Source organism: Heteronotia binoei, chromosome 14 (genome assembly GCF_032191835.1).
Source record: "Heteronotia binoei isolate CCM8104 ecotype False Entrance Well chromosome 14, APGP_CSIRO_Hbin_v1, whole genome shotgun sequence".
Taxonomy (NCBI): Eukaryota; Metazoa; Chordata; class Lepidosauria; order Squamata; family Gekkonidae; genus Heteronotia; species Heteronotia binoei.
In genome coordinates this window covers 40,219,660-40,238,751 of record NC_083236.1, presented here as the reverse complement: position 1 = coordinate 40,238,751, position 19,092 = coordinate 40,219,660, and positions in this window count along the sequence as shown.

Genomic DNA, 19,092 nt, shown 5'->3' with positions numbered 1-19,092 from the left:
CCACGGGGCTTTACCATACAGCCCTATAATTTGGGCCTCCTGATATACGTTGTGAATCAGTTTTCACAATGTCTTTTTCCAGGGAGGGAGAACAAGAATCCTTAATGCACAGGAGTTGCCTAGAAAGCAGTGACATCTTAAGACACTGTCTTTCCATGGAAGAGTAGATGACTGCACCAAATAATGGGGCAGGTTTCACACATAGTTAGCCAAGCCTCTCAAGGTATATATGAATAAATGTTACATTGACATTAGTTTTCCAAACCATGGTTTTTATTGTTGTTGTTTTGGAAATTCATGAATGGGTTTCTGGATAAATCAAGAATCTTGACTGCATAATCTAAGAAGTTGTCCCAATGGTATAGATACATCAAAGGTACCTTTGATTTAAAAACTATGAGCGAAAGCATTAGGTTGGATCCGACTTCCTTTACTGTTGGTGAACAGAAGAAGAAGATGATGACATTGGATTTATATTCGCCCTCCACTCAAGAGTCTCAGAGCGGCTCACAATCTCCTTTATCTCCCCCCACCACCACAACAGACACCCTGTGAGGTGGATGGGGCTGAGAGGACTCTCACAGCAGCTGCCCTTTCAAGGACAACCTCTGCCAGAGCTATGGCTGACCCAAGGCCATGCCAGCAGGTGCAAGTGGAGGAGTGGGGAATCAAACCTGGTTCTCCCAGATAAGAGTCCACACACTTAACCACTACACCAAACTGGCTCTCTCAGGGAAGAAAGGTTCTTCTTTGACCACCCAAAGAGGTCATAGTGGGAATTTTGTAACCTGCGTGAGGCTTGTAGGCTATAGTAAAGAGAGGAATTGGGTATGAAAGGTGAAAAAGCTGGCTGTTTAGCATGATATTATACAGATGGTAAGGCATGGTAAAAGGCTGCAGCTTTCATGATTTAAAGCCATGAAATGCCACTACCATGTTGTACTTTGGATATGTTGTCATGGATGTCTATCAGGAATTCAGTATGGTAGAGCAGAAAGTCACTGGTTGGCTTGATGGATCATTTGCCTTCATCCTTTCTTCTCCATTCTATTCAGCCAAGATCCAGACAAGGCTAGTGATGATACAGCTGGAAGAAGAGGGAAAACAAAGCTTCATCAGGCATCCTCCAGTTGTCATAGTCTTTCCATGCTTAGCCCTGTAAGATGTCTGAGATCTCAGTGTAGGGGTATACACAGGCCCTTTATTGCTAACAGTACTGAAAGAACTTGCAGGTAGAAGACTTAAAGAACCTATGCAAAACACTGTACAGCACCATCCCAGTAGGTGGCTGAAAGCTATATTGCATCTTCCAAGCCCAGCATTACCAGGTAACCCAAGGGTCCTAAAAAGGTACTATACAGCTTTACATAGTAAATGTTTCTGGGCTGGGGTATTCCATGACCAGGAAAAGCAGAATGGTCCTGTTTCCAGCCCAGTAATAACTGTCTTGCCAACCATGAACAGAATGTCTTCCTTAATGGCACCCAACTTAAACACAACCATACTCCTAAATACCTTGGCATTACCTTGGATAGGACCTTGAGCTTTAAACACCATCAAAGCAGCAAAAATATGCACATGAAACAACATTCTCCAACAATTATGTTGTACAACTTGGGGTATGGCTGCTACAATGTTTAGATACTTAGTGGAATTATGATGCTCAGTGTGTTTCAACAGCTGCCACGTCCACAAATTTGGACAAGATGTCCAACCCAATACAGCGAAAAACGTCAGAGGATGTATTGAACCCATTCTGACCTATTGGCTACCCACATTGTACCACATTGCTCCCCCAGTCACTGAAGAGAAGATACCCTTCTTTGTGGATATAGTAAGATCATTAAAAACAAAGAGTTGCTGCCCTGACCTAGATAGCCCAGGCAAACCCAATCTTGTCAGATCTCAGAAGCTAAGCAGGGCCAACCCTCGAAAGTTCCTGGATGGGATACCTCTTTGGAATAAGGACTGGGCGGCAGAGGGAGGCTGTATCAAGCTACATTTATGAATATCCTCCATGCCCCAGGAGCAGTCACCAGAAGTTGCCATGACTTCCAGACATGCACACAAAGAGACACATTTAAAAAAAATGAAAACAAAACAAAACAAAGGGTTGCCCACCCACAACAGCCTATCCAGACTAAGATCCCAACACAGAGCAATGATTTCAATCTAGGGAATGAATGGCTGTGAACATAGATGTAATCAGTTCCACCCAGTATCCATAACCTGATAAAACACCAGGATTTGACTTGCCATGTAAAGTTTGGAAGATATCTAATAGACTGAGTATGAATAGATTTTGGCAGTTCTGCAGGCCTATTGCTTAAATGGGGCAACATTTTACTGGGACTCAAATGTGATTGTGGTCCAACTTGCCAAACTATTTTCCAATCTGTCACAGGAATATGAGCATTGTGATTACCAGGGTGATGTGACAAAGCTCTTCGAACTCTCCCCAGCTAAAACTGAGTGGACTGAAAATTTAGGTATTAGTATTTAGGGGGATTGCACAATTGGTCTGCATACCCGTTGTACCAATTTGGTTACCTATTTTATATTATCATATGCTTCTTGTGTGTAACTCAATAAATATCTCAGAGTTGGTGGCACTCTGATATGCTAGCTGGCAGCTCTACCTAGAAAACATGTTGAACTTGTGTCCAACCTTCATTTCTGTCCTGTGTGACTCACACCTACCCATGCTCAACCACAAGTTGAGAGAAGTTGGTGGCCATACATAGGAAGAAGTCAAAGGGAAACAAAACAAGTCTTGGGCAGATAATCATAACTTTTTTTGTAGCAGGAACTCCTTTACATAATAGGTCACACACCCCTGATGTAGCCAATCCTCCAAGAGCTTACAGTAGGCCCCGTAAGAAGAGCCCTGTAAGCTTTTGGAGGATCGGCAACATCAGGGATATGTGGCCTAATATGCAAAGGAGTTCCTGCTACAAAAAAAAATCCCTGGGCAGATTTATGCTGGTACTGATGTAGCAATAAACAGTGTTCTTGGATTTTGCGATTGAACTAAACATTGTAAACACTGAAAAGAGAGACACAGAGGTGATGTCTCATATTCATTTTCAAATATTAGTCTTGGATTTCAGATACAATCAAGTATACAGCTTTGTGCTGGCTTGGCCCTAAGAGAATATTCAGATCTTCTGATTCCACTAATATTGAGGCCCATTTGATTCCATGGCTGGAAAGTTTGCTTGTCTCTGCAGCATTTTATTACCACCCCATCATTTCCTTCTCCTCCGTTTCAGGCTCCCTTTGTGCTATCAGCTACCTTTCAGAAGTCTGAAGAGCCTCCAGCTATGTTTTCCCTGCAAGAAATGCATTTTTCTTTAAAGTGCTTCTGGGGAGGGAAAAAATGCTTTGCAGTTCCAAGGGAACATTATCTGATGATATGTTAAATGAAAATACCATGTGATCAGCTTTTTCCATTTGCGTGGACCTCAGCAGGACCAAATTAAAAGCTTAATATTGTGAAGGCAAGCTGGGAGCTGCAAAGAATCACTTGTGAGGATGGGATAAAGCAGGAGTCAAGTTTCACCTTTAAGACCAACCAATTTTTATTTAGAATGTAAGTTTTTGTGTGCTCTTAAGCACACTTCATCAGACGAGGAATCCAGCACAGTGAGCAAAGCCATACAAAGCTGAGCAGAGCCATACATAGCTGGTAGGCAGTGGCAACATGGTACAGATTTAAGAACCAATGACAGTGAAGTAAAATTATCTGGTAGGCAGTGGTTTAGAATGTAAAATGGTACAATGACAGAATAGTAAAATTAACAAATTGAGCAAACCTTTGATCTGAGTAGCATGAACATGCGAAAGCAACAAAATAGTAGTATGTCAAAATGTGAGATTGTCTGTCAATGACAATGGGAGATGGGTTCAATATATGTAATGGGATAAGCAACCAAAGTCCCTGTTTGAGTGTGTCAATACAGCTAAAAGAGAAATACATTGGATAGTGATGTTCTTGTCCACCTAATTTACTTTTTAACATGTAAATATTGCCCCCCCCCCCCAGTCGGAAGAACGAGACAAACACAATGTTTTGGGTAAATAAACAGGGCAAATTTATTAAACAAAACATGGCATAGGGCAACCTAAGCTACCGGACAGACCAAGGGAGCCCCCTGACCCTTCCCTGTCCGAACAGGGCGAGCCAACCAGCCCCCGGCAGTAGCCCATAAGTACCGGCTAATGCCAGGCCGGCAAAGGCCAGGTATACCCTCAACCGGCCAGGCCCCCATTCCAGAGCAGCCCGCCAGAGGAGGGAACCCTATAGTGGGCATCCCAGCAGAGAGCCGTACAGCCCAGTTGCCGTTCCATCCTGCCACATTCCCTGAAACAGGCAATAAACCGCGGGTGCTCACCGGTTACCTACATAGTAAATAAAACTCCTGCCAACTCAAAGTTACCAACTAAATATTCCCAACTGCACAGCTAACAGTACAAGGTAGGCGAAACACATCCCAACCTGTGCCAATCAATTGGGATGAAAAAATTCCTACCTGGCCCCGAACAAAATGGTGACCGGAGAAGCCTGTACTATTGCAGGGTGGGAGGGTGGGCAAAAACTGTGCCACGGGAGGTGTGTCTGGGCCTTTTAAGCTCTGAACCACGCCCCCCCCGACGTCCCCAGATGGGAGAGGACGTGTTTGCCTCTACTCCATCTGGGGAGGCAAACACGGCTCCTGCCTTAAGCCACCGTACAGTGGCGCAGGCGGGAAGGAGCCGCATAATTCTAGTTTGCCATAGGAAAAAGGAATACAATAAAATATAGTGAAAATGGGTACAGCATATGTAATGAGATATACAGCCAATATCCCTATTTTGAGTATGTCAATACAAATAATTATACTGATACACAATTCTAAAAGAGAAACACATTGGAATACTGTGGATGTATAGCTATACTCACTGAGAGTGGGTCTAACATCTGTAATGAGATAAAAACCAAATATCCCTGTTCAGTCCTGGGGAGGTGTTTGTTCCAAGTTTCATAATAATTTGTAATTCAGCAATTTCTCTCTTCATTCTGTTCTTGAAGTTCCTTTGCAGTAAAACAGATAAATGATTGCAGGGGGGAAACCCACACAAAAACTTTTCCCCTGAACCATATCTTTCTTTATCGGGATAAAATGAGCCCTGACGGGCCCAAGTAGATCAATTTCCCCTTCCCCTTCCTGTTTCTGTTTTCCTTTCTTTTAAACTTTAATTGACAGTTGCCTTCTGTATCTCTGAGAGCATACTCAGTTCTCACCAGGACAATTGTGTGAGGGTGCGGGTATGTACATTTTGTGTCACTATTTACAAAGTAATATTTTCCTGCCTGCTGTCAGTGTCCTGAGCATACAGAATTCCTTGCCCTTTCTGGTGGGCACCTTTCACTGCTTTCATGATAGGTACTCAGCCATGATGTTGAATAACAGAAAGAATAAACTGGGGGACTGTAAGGAATTGTGGGCTGAATTTCTACACTACCCACTCAAAGATTCTGTAATCTATGAGGGGCTTTAGCAGGTCGCCTATCTCCTTTCTCCTTTTTTGACTGACTTTCAACCACTCTCAACAGGTCCAGTGATCTGCATCAGGATATTTTTGTTTTGGTTTTCTTTGGGTTAATTTATAGGCCTTATGCCCCCCCCCCCATACTAGGGGAATCCAGCAGATATCTACAAACTCCTACCTTGTTACTGGGTGAATAGGGCTGCTAGGCCTTGCAGTAGAGTGGAAAACTTCCTGCTACCAGACCTGGTTGCCTCATAGGGTTGCCAAGGCCCCTGCAGCCTTCGGTGGGGGACTTTTTTCATGTGTGCAATGTGCGTGTGGTGTAATGACATCACCCAGAAGTGATATCATCACATCGGCAACACCGCACACCAACCGCTCTAAGTATTTCTGGGAAAACTCTATGGTTTTCCCAGATGCTCTCGCAATTTGGGAGGGGAAAACTCTATGGTACCATACAGTTTCCCCTCCCAAATTGCTAGAGCGTCTGGGAAAGCCATAGAGTTTTCTCAGAAATGCCTTGTGTGAAGTGTCACTGACGCAATGACGTCACTTCCGGGTGATGTCATCACACTGGTGACGTCGAGGGAGGTTCCCCCCACCAGCCCAATGTGGGCCCGGGTTGGGAACCTCCAGTGCAGGAGAACCCCTGCCCATCCGGGGGCTTGGCAGCCCTATTGCCTGAAACAAAACCTATCATAAAAATAAAGGTTGACATCAGCTGCAACACTATGTCCAGCCCAGGTAAAACCCAGATATGCTGTAGAGTAGCTCTAGGAAGCACCAAACATATTATGGATTTCCTCGGGAACTAACACAGGCTACATTGTGCCCTCTGGGTCTCTGCCTCCAGTCGTCTCCTTGAAACTCTAAGGTGCCCTGGTTTTGGTGCTTTGCTATTTGATATAGGACAGGAGGGGAGTTCATGGAGATGGGAAACAATTTGAAATTGCCTTCAACCACAATACCTTCCCCTCCAAGATTCTATTGGCTCTCTAGGGCATCAGCAGGCTAATCTCTCAACTCCCTTACCCTTCAACTAACACTCAATGACTCTTAAATTTCTAACCCCTCTGGAATGTATTCAGTCCCCATCAAGTGAAGGATTTGGGGGAGGTGGGTTGGAACTTTTTGTTGCTGTCATTGTTCAATTTACAGAGCTTTCTGTATATCTGTGGAGCCCCTGGAGTCTAGTGGAGGAAAAAAATATTGTGTGAGAGTAGCCCTATTGTGCTGTTTTTATGATTGGCACAGAGGCCAGCCACTTTACTATCATAAATAGCAATCAGAAGGAATGCTTCTAAAACCCATCTTTAATTGGTTATTCTGAAAGACTTCATAACACTGACTATTGTTGACATTGTAAAGTAATGTTATGTTTCTTGATGGAAGGAATCATGCAACTTGAATGATAAATCACTAATTGTCCTTATCTATCATCTGCTATACCTCTTCTCCATCTTAAAAGGGGAAGAGGGATAACCAAACTCACTAATAGCAGCACTTTCTGTCACCTGAGCTGTCTCTAAACCTTGTTTTCTATTTTTTTTCTCTTCAAATCCGACAAATCACAAAGGACCACCTGAGGTTTTATAATCTCCTAAAACGGCAGCCTAGGAGACAACTCCACTTATCTCTCCAAATATTTCTCCCTACTAGAACGATTCGTTGTGGCATTTGACTGAAGTTGTCTCTATAGACATTTTCAATGGGCCATATCATCTTTACCTAGATTTATTTTTAAATCTTGATATACTTTTTTTAAAAAAAAGTTTGCTCGCTTTTAGGAGAGAATAAAATTATCTTCTAAAATTTGTGCGCACACATACACACATGCAGGTTGAGTTACATGCTGAATTTCAATGATTCAAAAAAATGTGATCAGTGTGTAAAATCCCGCATTGGTTTCCATTTTCAGGTGTACAACAACATGTGGGGAAAACATGGGGTGTAATCAGATGGAAGTTTTGCCCCAACATAGCCAACCCCCACCTCCAGACTTTACTTGTGTGTTCACACATGCCCCTCTGCAAGCTGCACAAATCCCTACCTCATTTTCTGATGGATCAACACCATGTTAAATAGCCACCGATACTTCACCGTGGCAAATTGCTGAAGTGCTTCCATGGCACATTTCCAGGCCATCTGAAAGGCTGGGGAACACCATGCACATCCTGCACACATTCAGTGGGAGTCTGAACACTCCTCTAAGCATGTGTGCAGCCTGGGCCTGTATCAAGATTATGCATGGGATAGAGAAGGTAGAGAAAGAAGTATTTTTCTCCCTTTCCCTCAATACGAGAACATGTGGATATTTAATGAAATTGCTGAGCAATCGGGTTAGAACTGATAAAAGGAAGTACAAGTCAAGGGTAATTAACACATGGAGTTCACTGCCACAGGAGGTGGTGGCAGCTGCAAGCATAGCCAGCTTCAAGAGGAGATTGGATAAACATATGGAGCAGAGGTCCATCAGTGGCTATTAGCCATAGTGTATTGTTGGAACTCTCTATCTGGGGCAGTGATGCTTTGTATTCTTGGTGCTAGGGGGGGCACAGTGGGAGGGCTTCTAGTGTTCTGGCCCCACTGATGGACCTCCTAATGGTGCCTGGGTTTTTTGGTCACTGTGTGACACAGAGTATTGGACTGGATGAACCATTGGCCTGATCCAACATGGCTTCTTTTATGTTCTTAAGTGTAGTCTGATTGCAGTGGTGTATCTCTTTCTGGAGTGGCTTTAAGACAGCACCATGGTAAATTCCTAGTGTGCTTCCACCCATGATCTACTTTGTCAGATGGTGCAAGCTGATTAAAGGACAACATAGGCCTAGTTCATACACCTACATGCAGCATCCCTCATCACCTGTGTCCAGGCCACTCATGTGTATTGATCACTTGTTGATTTCTCTATATTCATTATACTTAATATATGGCAGCTAAAGGCTTGATCAGATGGTATGAAGATAATGTGTCTCATTCAGAAAATACAAATGGTAGTCTTAGCCTTAATTTGCCTTGGGGTAGTGCAAGTACAAGAAAGGGGGCTTACTCCTTCAATATCCAGTTCAAAAATAGCTCCTTGAGCCCTGACCTAGATAGCCCAAGCAAGCCCAATCTCATTAGATCTCAGAAGCTAAGCAGGATAGACTCTGGCAAGTACTTGGATGGGAGATCTCCTTGGAATACCAGAGTTGGAGGCAGGGCAGGCTTTATTCAGCCACCTCTCTTAATATCCTTCAGGCCTCCAGTACGGGTGGGCCACCAGAGGTTGCCAGACTTCCAGGTACACACACACATACAAACATGCACACACACACACACAAAAAATCAGCTTTTCACAGTGTTGCATTAGTATTCTACAAGACAAAAAGACAAGTCACATTTTTCTCACTTTAAAACATCAATGACAAAGTAGGAAACTCCACTTTAAATAGTGATATGGAATAGATTTTGAAGGATTAAATCCCCTCTTCAAGGGCCTGAAGCAAATTGAAGCTACATGGTATCATAATTTGTGTTTTATGAAATATGAACATATATGAATACATGAAACTGCCTTCTCTATATTGGTATATCAAGGTCAGTATTGTCTATTCTGACTAGGAGTAACTTTCCAGGATTCCCAGGCCTTCCTTCCTTCCTTCCTTCCTTCCTTCCTTCCTTCCTTCCTTCCTTCCTTCCTTCCTTCCTTCCTTCCTTCCTTCCTTCCTTCCTTTCTTTCTTTCTTTCTTTCTTTCTTTCTTTCTTTCTTTCTTTCTTTCTTTCTTTCTTTCTTTCTTTCTTTCTTTCTTTCTTTCTTCCACAGTGGCTAATAGATATAAAATGCCCAGTTATGACAAAGATATCAAACTAGGTGGAATTCTTTAGTTTTAAAATTAGAAGGTAGATTCCTGCTTCATGAATATTACACCAAGATGAAATATATTTGAAGAGGACTTCCAGCTCTTATTTCTCAAGGTGCATACATACACATACACACTGCAGGGCTGGCCCTAGACTGTCTGGAACCCTAGGCAAGGCTAACTTCTGGTCCCTCCCCCCCCCCCCCGCACTAATAGCATCATTGAGTGACATTGGGGTGCCCAATCTGGCACCCCCAGAAGGCCAGAACCCTAGGCAATCACCTAGTTTGCCTAAGGGCAGGGCTGGCCCTGCACACACCTTGAGAGTTATTCCACCGGGGCAGTGCTTTCACTTTCCAGTCCCAAGGGAAGCCATGTCTCTATCACCAGGCTTCAAACCAGCAGCCCCATTGTCATTGAATGCTCCTTTATATGTTTCCCTATAAAGGAACTATTTCTCTGCTGCTCCCTCTGAAAGAACCAGACAGTGGATAAGGAAGGGATATGGCTGAATAAGGCATTCACAAGACCTACTATCAGGCCTCATTTTGGGCAGGAGCCCACAGGAGCGGAGCTCTGGAACGTCTGAATTTTATTATGCTCTTTAACAGGCCTTGAATTCAGTAGAAGCTCACAGCAGCGCAGCTCCTGAACCTTTCTAAAGGTTCCCCCTCTTCCTCTCCACCTACCTACGTACCTTCTCCATTGAATAGTAGGTGCAGCTGCATAGCAATCCCTGGATGAGCTCCACCACCTATTTTTCTACAAAATGACCCCTGCCTACTATTCAGATAAGCAAACTTGCCTGTGTGAATGGCTGAACTTGTATTCTGCTCATGCAGAAAAAGACCATGCCTTGTATTTACATTTCCCTAACACAGAAAGCTCAGTACAACTTTACTAACAGGAAAGGGAGCTCTAGCATTTCATGTGGATAACCCCAGAGTCATGAGTTAAAATTAGGCTTCCCAATCCCCAGGTCCCGGTGGGGGATTCCCCGGTTTTATAGGCTTCCCGCCCCCAGCCAGCTGGCTGGCGGGGGAAGCTCCTCCCCCACAGCCACCCTGTACCTCTAGATCTTGGACAGGACCTGCAAACAGATCCAGTTTTAAAATGTGTGTGCCTTTAAATTGGAGCAGGAAGTACTTCATGGAGAAGCCTTAGCAACAGCAGACCTTGTGAGAGTGCAGCCCCTCTGTTTGTTTTGCTTTCCTTTCGGACAAGTGAGTGTGTGTGTAAAAGAGCAGCGTAGCCCCTGTACTTTCCAGACCTCCTTGTGGAGGCACCAGAGACTCCTGCTTTGTTCTACTGCTTCAGACCAACACGGCTGCCCACATGCACCAGAGACAGTTAAGCGTGTGTGTGAGTGAGAGAGAGAAAACGGGAGGAGCGGAGGGAACTCTATTATTCCCTATGGAGACTTATTCTCATAGGAAATAATGGAAAATTGATCCACGGGTATCTGGGGCTCTGGGGGGGGGTGTTTTTTGAGGTTGAGGCACCAAATTTGCAGCATAGCATCCAGTACCTCTCCACAAAATACCCCCCAAGTTTTAAAAAGATTAGACCAGGGGGTCCAATTCTATGAGCCCCAAAAGAAGGTGCTCCTATCCTTCATTTTTTCATATGGAGGGAAGGGATTTAAAAGATGTGTGGTCCCTTTAAATGTGATGGCCGGAACTCCCTTGAAGTTCAATTATGCTTGTCCTTGCTCCTGGCTCCACCCCCAAAGTCTCCTGGCTCCACCCCCAACATCCCCAGATATTTCTTGAATTGGACTTGACAACCCTAGTTAAAATTGTATGGGCCACATGCAAAGCATTTGCAGTCTTTGTATGCTAGCCATAGAAAGTATTCTTAGCACATAATGATCAGAATAAAAAGGAAGACTGTGACATATTGCACTTAATAAAATAAATAAAAAAGTGAACATAAATGGACCAATCTCTGGAGGGTATATAAACAATTACAAGCAGTAAGAGAGAAAAACAGGTATCTCTGTATAAGTTCAAATGCAAATTAAGCAATGAGGGAAATAAGGCAGCTGAGCTGCTGTCTTGGAAATAGCAAAAATAATAAGGCAAATTATACATATGAAGCATAAGAGACAAATATAATTATTTATACATTGAGAGGAATAGCATTTTAAGGCCTTTTAGCCATATCTGTATGTGTCTAACAGTGCAATTAATACTTAGAAATAAATCCAATTTTCATTCAATGAGGCTCCCTAGTAAGTTTGCTTAGAATTCCACACTAAGTCACATAACTCTGACACCTTCTTGTAATGTTTAAAAATACACCAAGCATGACTGAGATCAGCAGAATAAAGGGACAGAAAATTACATGAGGCTACAAAATGGATTCAAATTTAATAAGTGCCCAGATATGGACAGGCTCCCAGGGAAATATTATTTTAAAAAATCCCTATACCAAACTTTGCAACGTGTAGCACATATGCAATTTAAAACAACATTGTTTCAGACTCATGGAATGAACACTGGTGAGAGGGGAGCTACTCATTATGTATGTGCAACATAAAGATCCAGAATACCAATTTTTGCACATCATCATCCCTTTTAAATATAGGGTTGGATACAACCAGTTTTTCTGCAGGTGAAAAGGAAGGGAGTCATCCTTGACCACCCAATTTTTGGGTCCCAAAATATAAGGACACTGCCCCTTCCAGCTGAGATCCCTCTGGTTAGTGGAGTCCCCATCTTATTTTTGACTTAGTTGTTCTAAGAGGTACCCTCTCCCTTTAGAGCCTAAGTGTCAGGGGACTTGAAAGTATCAGAAGAGTTAGTCTATTGCTGCAATATAGTAAAAAGTCCAGTAGCACCTTGAAGACCGACCAATTTTATCGTAGCATAAGCTTTTGAGAAGCACAGCCAGTTTGGTGTCGTGGTTAAGTGTGCAGACTCTTATCACTCCTCCACTTGCAGCTGTTGGAATGGCCTTGGGTCAGCCATAGCTCTCACAAGAGTTGTCCTTGAAAGGGCAGCTTCTGTGAGAGCTCTCTCAGCCCCACCCACCTCACAGGATGTCTGTTGTGGGGGAAGAAGATAAACTGCTCTGATTCAGAGAGGATGGTGGGGCATAAATCTGGGTCTTCTTCTTCTTTGTCAGATGCATGTGGTCAGATACATTCCTCAGATGTATGTGGTGGTTCATGAAGGGATACATTTCCAGACAGACTGTCCCTACTCAATCCAAGTGTGTACCAAACTTCAAAGCAACAGGAGGGCATAATTCTTCACCTTTAAAAAAAAACAGTAGGCGCCCTCCAAAGCTAAAAAGACACAGTGGGCTGCCAATAACAGAGTTCCCTTTCTAATCTGTGGGATCAAATGATGATGCCAGAGAAAGGGAGGGAGAAGCTTAATTAAAGTATGTTAATCATGTTGTCTCACCCTGGCTGTTTGTGGCCATGCAGATTTGACACACAATAACCTAATCAAAGTATCTTTTCTTGCAGTTAACTTAAAACCAGCCAGTGGGATTCAAACTTTACATCTTGGATCAATCATGTTCCTGGAAAAGTCGGTTCCCATGTCTAGCTATGGGACTTTTCCTCACAAAAAGACCATCCCAACTCAGTGCAAAATGTGCCAGGTCTCCCATTAATTAAACACACCTGCAGCTACATTGCAGGCTTTTTTATCCTCAATTAGCCAGCTTCTTGCTCTGCTCCTTGGACTTCTCCAGATCTCAAGCCCAGGATTTCAGGTCATATGTCTGTTTTCTAAAAACTTCCCAGTATCCTTCCTCCTACCTTTTTATAATTGTGCCCTCTTCTTGTTGTGTGTGTGTGTGTGGTTACTTACAAAATTAGTTCTTGGGTGCTCAGTGTAGGTTCTTTACATTTTTGTTGTATTTTGTGTACAATAAAATTGTCTCTATCACTCACTTTCTTCATAATTTTATTTTGGGATATCTCCACTGAGATCTGCCCTGGTATACACAGACCTACCAGTAGAGAGGGGCACAAACTGGCTCACAACCCAAAGTTCATAATGAAGTTTGGTTAGTTTTTGTTTCATGAACTGAAGTCAGTGGTGGGTCAACTGGCATGAACTTTCATAAACTTGTAAGCAGTATGTGGTGGTTCATGAATGGATACATTTCCAGACAGACTATTTCTGCTCAATCAAAATGTTTATCAAACTTCAAAGAAACAAGGGGGTGGAATTCTCCATCTTAAAACAAAACAATAGATGCCCCCCAAAGCTTAACAAGCACAGTTGGCTGCCAATAATACCCATTATACCTATGGCATCAGAATGCTATACGTACCCTCAGCTCAGCTTCACATTCTCTCCTCTATTGGATGTTGGCAGTTAGAGAGACAGAGCACATTCATTTATTCCTGATTGTAAATATCCCCTGATGGGGTTTGGGTTTTAGGTGGACTAAGTCACTGAGCCATCCAATCTCTGCTCATGGCGAGCAGAGGGGCTTAGCAGAGGGGCTTAGCTACTGGGTGTCTCAGCTGAGTACCCACATTTTGTAACCTCTCACCCTTCCTGATTGTGAGCACCTCTCCCCTGGTGGAGTTCAGGTGTTTGTAGACTCAGGAGCCATTCAGTCTCTCTGCTTAAACCAAAGAAAGGGGCTTAGCTGCTGGGTGCTTCAGCTGAGGATCCACCTTTGGGGAGTGGGATACAAAATATGCAGGGATACTGAGAATATCACTGAATATGATCACTGCTTTTGTCAAACTCATTATGGTATTAATAGTTTTTAAAAAAGGACTTCTGGGGTTGGAAAATGCCAAGCTGAACTGCTTCTCAGAAGGGGAGCAGGCTGGAACTTCTGTTCGGGGTAGTGGAAGGAAATTTAATACCAACTGCCTACTTTTTTCAGTCAGAGATTAGTCCAAGATATGCACAGGAAACTTTGAGGAGATTTACTTTGACTAAAAGGGAGTCCCAGGGTGGGGTGGGGAGCTCCTTTGAGGCTTTGAAGGGTCTCCAGAGATGAGTTGCATTTTCATCATCTGCAGCAATATCCGGAGTCATTTATTTGACTTAAGCTCAGCAGGATCCTAATCTTCTTTGATTCTACTAAACATCTAAAGCTATACAAGACCGGTGTTGATCTGGATAACTACAGAAACGGTACAGATCGCTATCTTTCATTCCAGGACTAATTAAAGTTAAACAAAATAAAATCAGAAAGTGGGAAATTAAAATCTAGAAAGCTTGGAAGAAGAAGGGGTTAAATTTGGACTTTGTAAACTTAAAGGACAGTGTTAAAAATTGGAAAAGAATTTATTGTTTGGTCTACTTGCGTTTTTTGAGAAAAAGCCCCATCGTCATAGAACTGCAGCTCCCACAGTCAACACAGGAAATATGTCAAGCATCATGAGATCTCTCTACCAGCAAAAACGGGATTTGGTGCCAAGTAAAGCAGGAAGTATTGGATGAAAAGGGGAAATAATTGAAGCAGCCAGCCTACTCTAGGACTATAATATCATAGAAAAACATCGGCGGCCATTACAAGGAGGCCAAAATTTAAATAAATCTTTTAAAGTGTTCGGGAAATTAAAAATTGGTGGAGCCGACAGAGGTGACGATTATAAGATAAATGCTATTGGACATCATTGCTAATAAACATTTTAGAAGTCTTTAGAGGAAAAAATAAATAAACTGAAGCAGAAAGTCGCAACCGCCATTTTGGAGAAAATAAAAACTTTAAAAAATTAATATCTGAGCCTAGGAGGCTCTGAGGACGGCGAAATTAGACTTATTGAAGAAAACAAGCTTCACTCTTTTAAATCTGATAGCAGAAATTTAATTTGGTGAGGTCAAATTTTTCGGTGTTTTTACATGTTAGACCACAAGCAAACCTGTGCAAGGCCTGCTTCACTGGAGAAAATTGGATGCAGTGGAAGCCAGAATAATGAAAGGGATGAAGGAGATGATAACTGCTTCCAAGAAATAAATAAGAAAAGATATTGAAGAGCTAAAAAAAGATATAGAGGATCTCAGAAATGAGACTGTGGTAACATCAAACAAGAGGTGGAAGGGAGAGTGAAAGTACATGATTCCACCTTGTTAAAAAGAAAAGAAAAAGTGGCAATTCATGACTGCAAATTGATGGAGACTCAGATACGTCTGAGAGGAATACCTGAGGATGAAGAAACTGACTTGAAGGAATATATAATAAAAATAATTGCAGAATTTCTGGAGGAAGATCCTGAAGGGACTAGAAACATGTATGACTATATGTATAGAGTGAATTCACTTTATGCTAAAAAAAATAATCTATCAAGAGATGTGTTATAAGATATATGGCAAAAGAAATGGTGGGAAAAATTATGAGTATAATTTTTGAAAAGACATTGATAGTGGGAGGCAGCAGAGTAAGAATTATGAAGGAGTTGCCAAGACAAGTGATAAATGACAGAAGAGCATATAAGAAATTGACAGAAAAATTACGGGATAATGAAATGAGGTATAGATGGATAATACCTGAAGGTTTGAGCTTTGAACTTCAAGGAAGAAGGATTACAATTACAAACGCACAGGAACTGCGTAGATTTTTTGAAGAACACAAAGAATTTGCACCATGATGGATTACAAATAGATATCTTGGAATGTAAATGGACTAAATTCACCACAAAAAAGGCAACATTTCATTGGATTAAAAAGCAAAATTGTAATATAGTTTGTCTACAAGAAGTACATATTAAACAAAAGGATTACAAATTTTTATGGAATAAGCAGTTGGGGCTAGAATTTCATTCACTGGCTGAACAGAAGAAAAGGGGAGTGATCATTTATATTAAACAAGAACTGGACACGAAATTTGCGTTTAAAGATAAAGATGGAAGGTTTGTAGCGGTAGAAATAATATTAAATGCAAAAAAAATGTTATTGGGACTGTATGCACCAAATGGAGCAAATGATGTTTTTTTTAAAGACATTATTCAACAATTTGATGAAGAGACATATGATCAAGTTTTGATAATGGGGGACTTTAATTGAACAATTAAGAATACAATGGATAGGTCTGGGGGGGAAAGAAATAATAAGGAAGGAAAATTGCCTAAGTCTTTTTTTGAATTGGTCAAACAAGAAAACCTGGAAGATGATTAAATGAAGATTTACTACAGAATAAAGAAATAGTGACATCTCTAGAAAACAAAACTAAAGCTTTCTTCCAAATAAACGATAAAGAAGATATAAAATTTCAGACTGTATGGGATGCTTATAAAGCAGTAATGAGAGGAATATTGATTACTTTGAATAATAAAGACAAGAGGGCAAAAGAAAAGCAGAGAAAGCCATTATGGATAGTGCCAGCAGAAGTAATAAAAATAACAGCTGAGATGGGTGAAGAAAATTGGTTGTCATACAACCAACTATTAAAAATACAAAGTGGCAAAATTTTAGAAGATATGTAGAAAAAGAGTGGAAAGTAAAAGGATAATGGACATTTTTTGATAATGATTAAGTATTATAAGGAAGAAGGATATTAATCTTTGTTTTCATTAGAAGAAGAAGATATTGGATTTATATCCCGCCCTCCACTCCGAAGAGTCTCAGAGCAGCTCACAATCTCCTTTATCTTCCTCCCCCACAACAGACACCCTGTGAGGTGGGTGGGGCTGGAGAGGGCTCTCACAGCAGCTGCCCTTTCAAGGACAACCTCTGCCAGAGCTATGGCTGACCCAAGGCCATGCCAGCAGGTGCAAGTAGAGGAGTGGGGAATCAAACCCGGTTCTCCCAGCTAAGAGACCACACACTTAACCACTACACCAAACTGGCTCTCCATAAATAATACCCTTAAATATTAGTATTTTAAGTAAATAACACCGGTGGGGGTCAAGTAATGGGGGGAGGGGTTAGAAAGTAACATATGGGATAGATAAAAAGCAGTTATTAATGATGCAAGAAATAGATATTGTTACCATATGTTACTAAATTAAATTGTTTTAACAGAGAATAGTTTTTAAAAAGGGATTGTATTGTGTGTCTTTTGTTAGCCACCTTGGTGGCCATCATGAGGACAAACAGGCTGGATATAAAGTTTGTAAAATTAAAAAGAAAATAGAAATAAAACAGGGAGATCCCTTGCTGGATCATATCACAGTTACCACCTGGATCACCTCACTAAGCTTCATGGTGGGACAGTGGCTCAATAAATAAGCTACACATATTAGAGCCAATCTCTTGCACAATGCAGCCACTTGTGCACTACATGACCAAAAAAACTAATCTTAATCACTGGAAAAGGCAGCTCCTCACCATCCTGGGATGGGGTCAGATAATTAAAATTACCTAGTTGTTGACCTGGAGAATCCAGGATAGCCCAATCTTATCAGATCTTGGAAGCTAAGTGGGATCAGCCCTGATTTGTTTTTGGATGGAGGTCTACCAAGGAATACCAGTCACTACACAGTGGCAAGCAATGAGTGGCCAATCACCTTGGAACTTGGATGTGAGGGCGATCTGACTGCGATATCTGTTACCTCATTAATCACCAGAATTGATTCGACTTATCTGGCTGGCTAGGTGGGTGTCCCCTACCTCCTTCACTGCTCCATGTGCGTCTCTCCCGAAGCTGCACGCTTGGTGGAAGAGGATGACTATCTCAGATAGAAAGAGTGTACTGTTCTTCCGTCAAGGGTATATGATAGCTGTGCTCCCCTGCTAGAACCTTGGAACTTCTTTTGTTCTGAAACCCTATGGAGTCTCTGTAAGTCGGTCACAACTTGATGAAGAAAAAAGACTTGTTGAGCACAGAATCATTCACATTTCACTTTGGACCTGCACAATTGGTTGCATCTCTTAAATGACCAACAATGGATGGTTGGCCAAATTTATGCCCCACAGCACATGCACATACACAATGAAAACTACATAAATACCCCATAAGAAAGAAAAAAAAAACCCGTAAGATGTGTATCCAAGCCAATGGCACCTCCAAAACCAACAGTGAAGAATCCCCTGCTGGCAAAATGATGATAGATAGATAGATAGATAGATAGATAGATAGATAGATAGATAGATAGATAGATAGATAGATAGATAGATAGATAGATAAAAAAACCAGGGAAATCCATTCATCCCCTTTAGCACAGGCCAAAAATATGTGGTAGTTCATCAGATAATATCCTGAGAAGCAGCCTGCAGTCCTCACTGAAGGTCCTGAAACTTCTATCCATTAAAAAAAATGCCATAACAATATGGGTGTTCTATTTATTTGCTTGGCACAGCAGCACTATTCTCCCTCCCCAGATAATTATATTAAGCATGGCAAAGGACGACTGTAGACATGCTTTTGAACGTGGCCCTTTGATTTCAATGGGGCGGTAGGTCATGGCAACCATGTGGCTTCCTTTGTACTTTCCAGCGAAAAGATTCTACCTGCAATGCATCCAAATTAAGGGCCTCCTCTTTGTGTTAAATCTCCTGTTTTTAACCTTTATGAACAACAAAACAGGTTTCTCATTAGGCTGTGGTAGTTGTCAAAGCCTATTTGGAAAAAGGAACAACAAAAGCATCATTTAAAGGGATAAAAGAACCGGTGGGGGGCCTGGGACAGTGAATGATATCACATGGAATCCACTCTAGACATTGAAAACATAGGGTTCTTTGCATTAGCCTTGAGTTGTATCTTTCAGGAGCCTAGCTGCTGAAATGCACTTAATGATACAGGCCAGTCTATGGGAAAATGCACACACATGCGCACACAAAAGATTTATAAA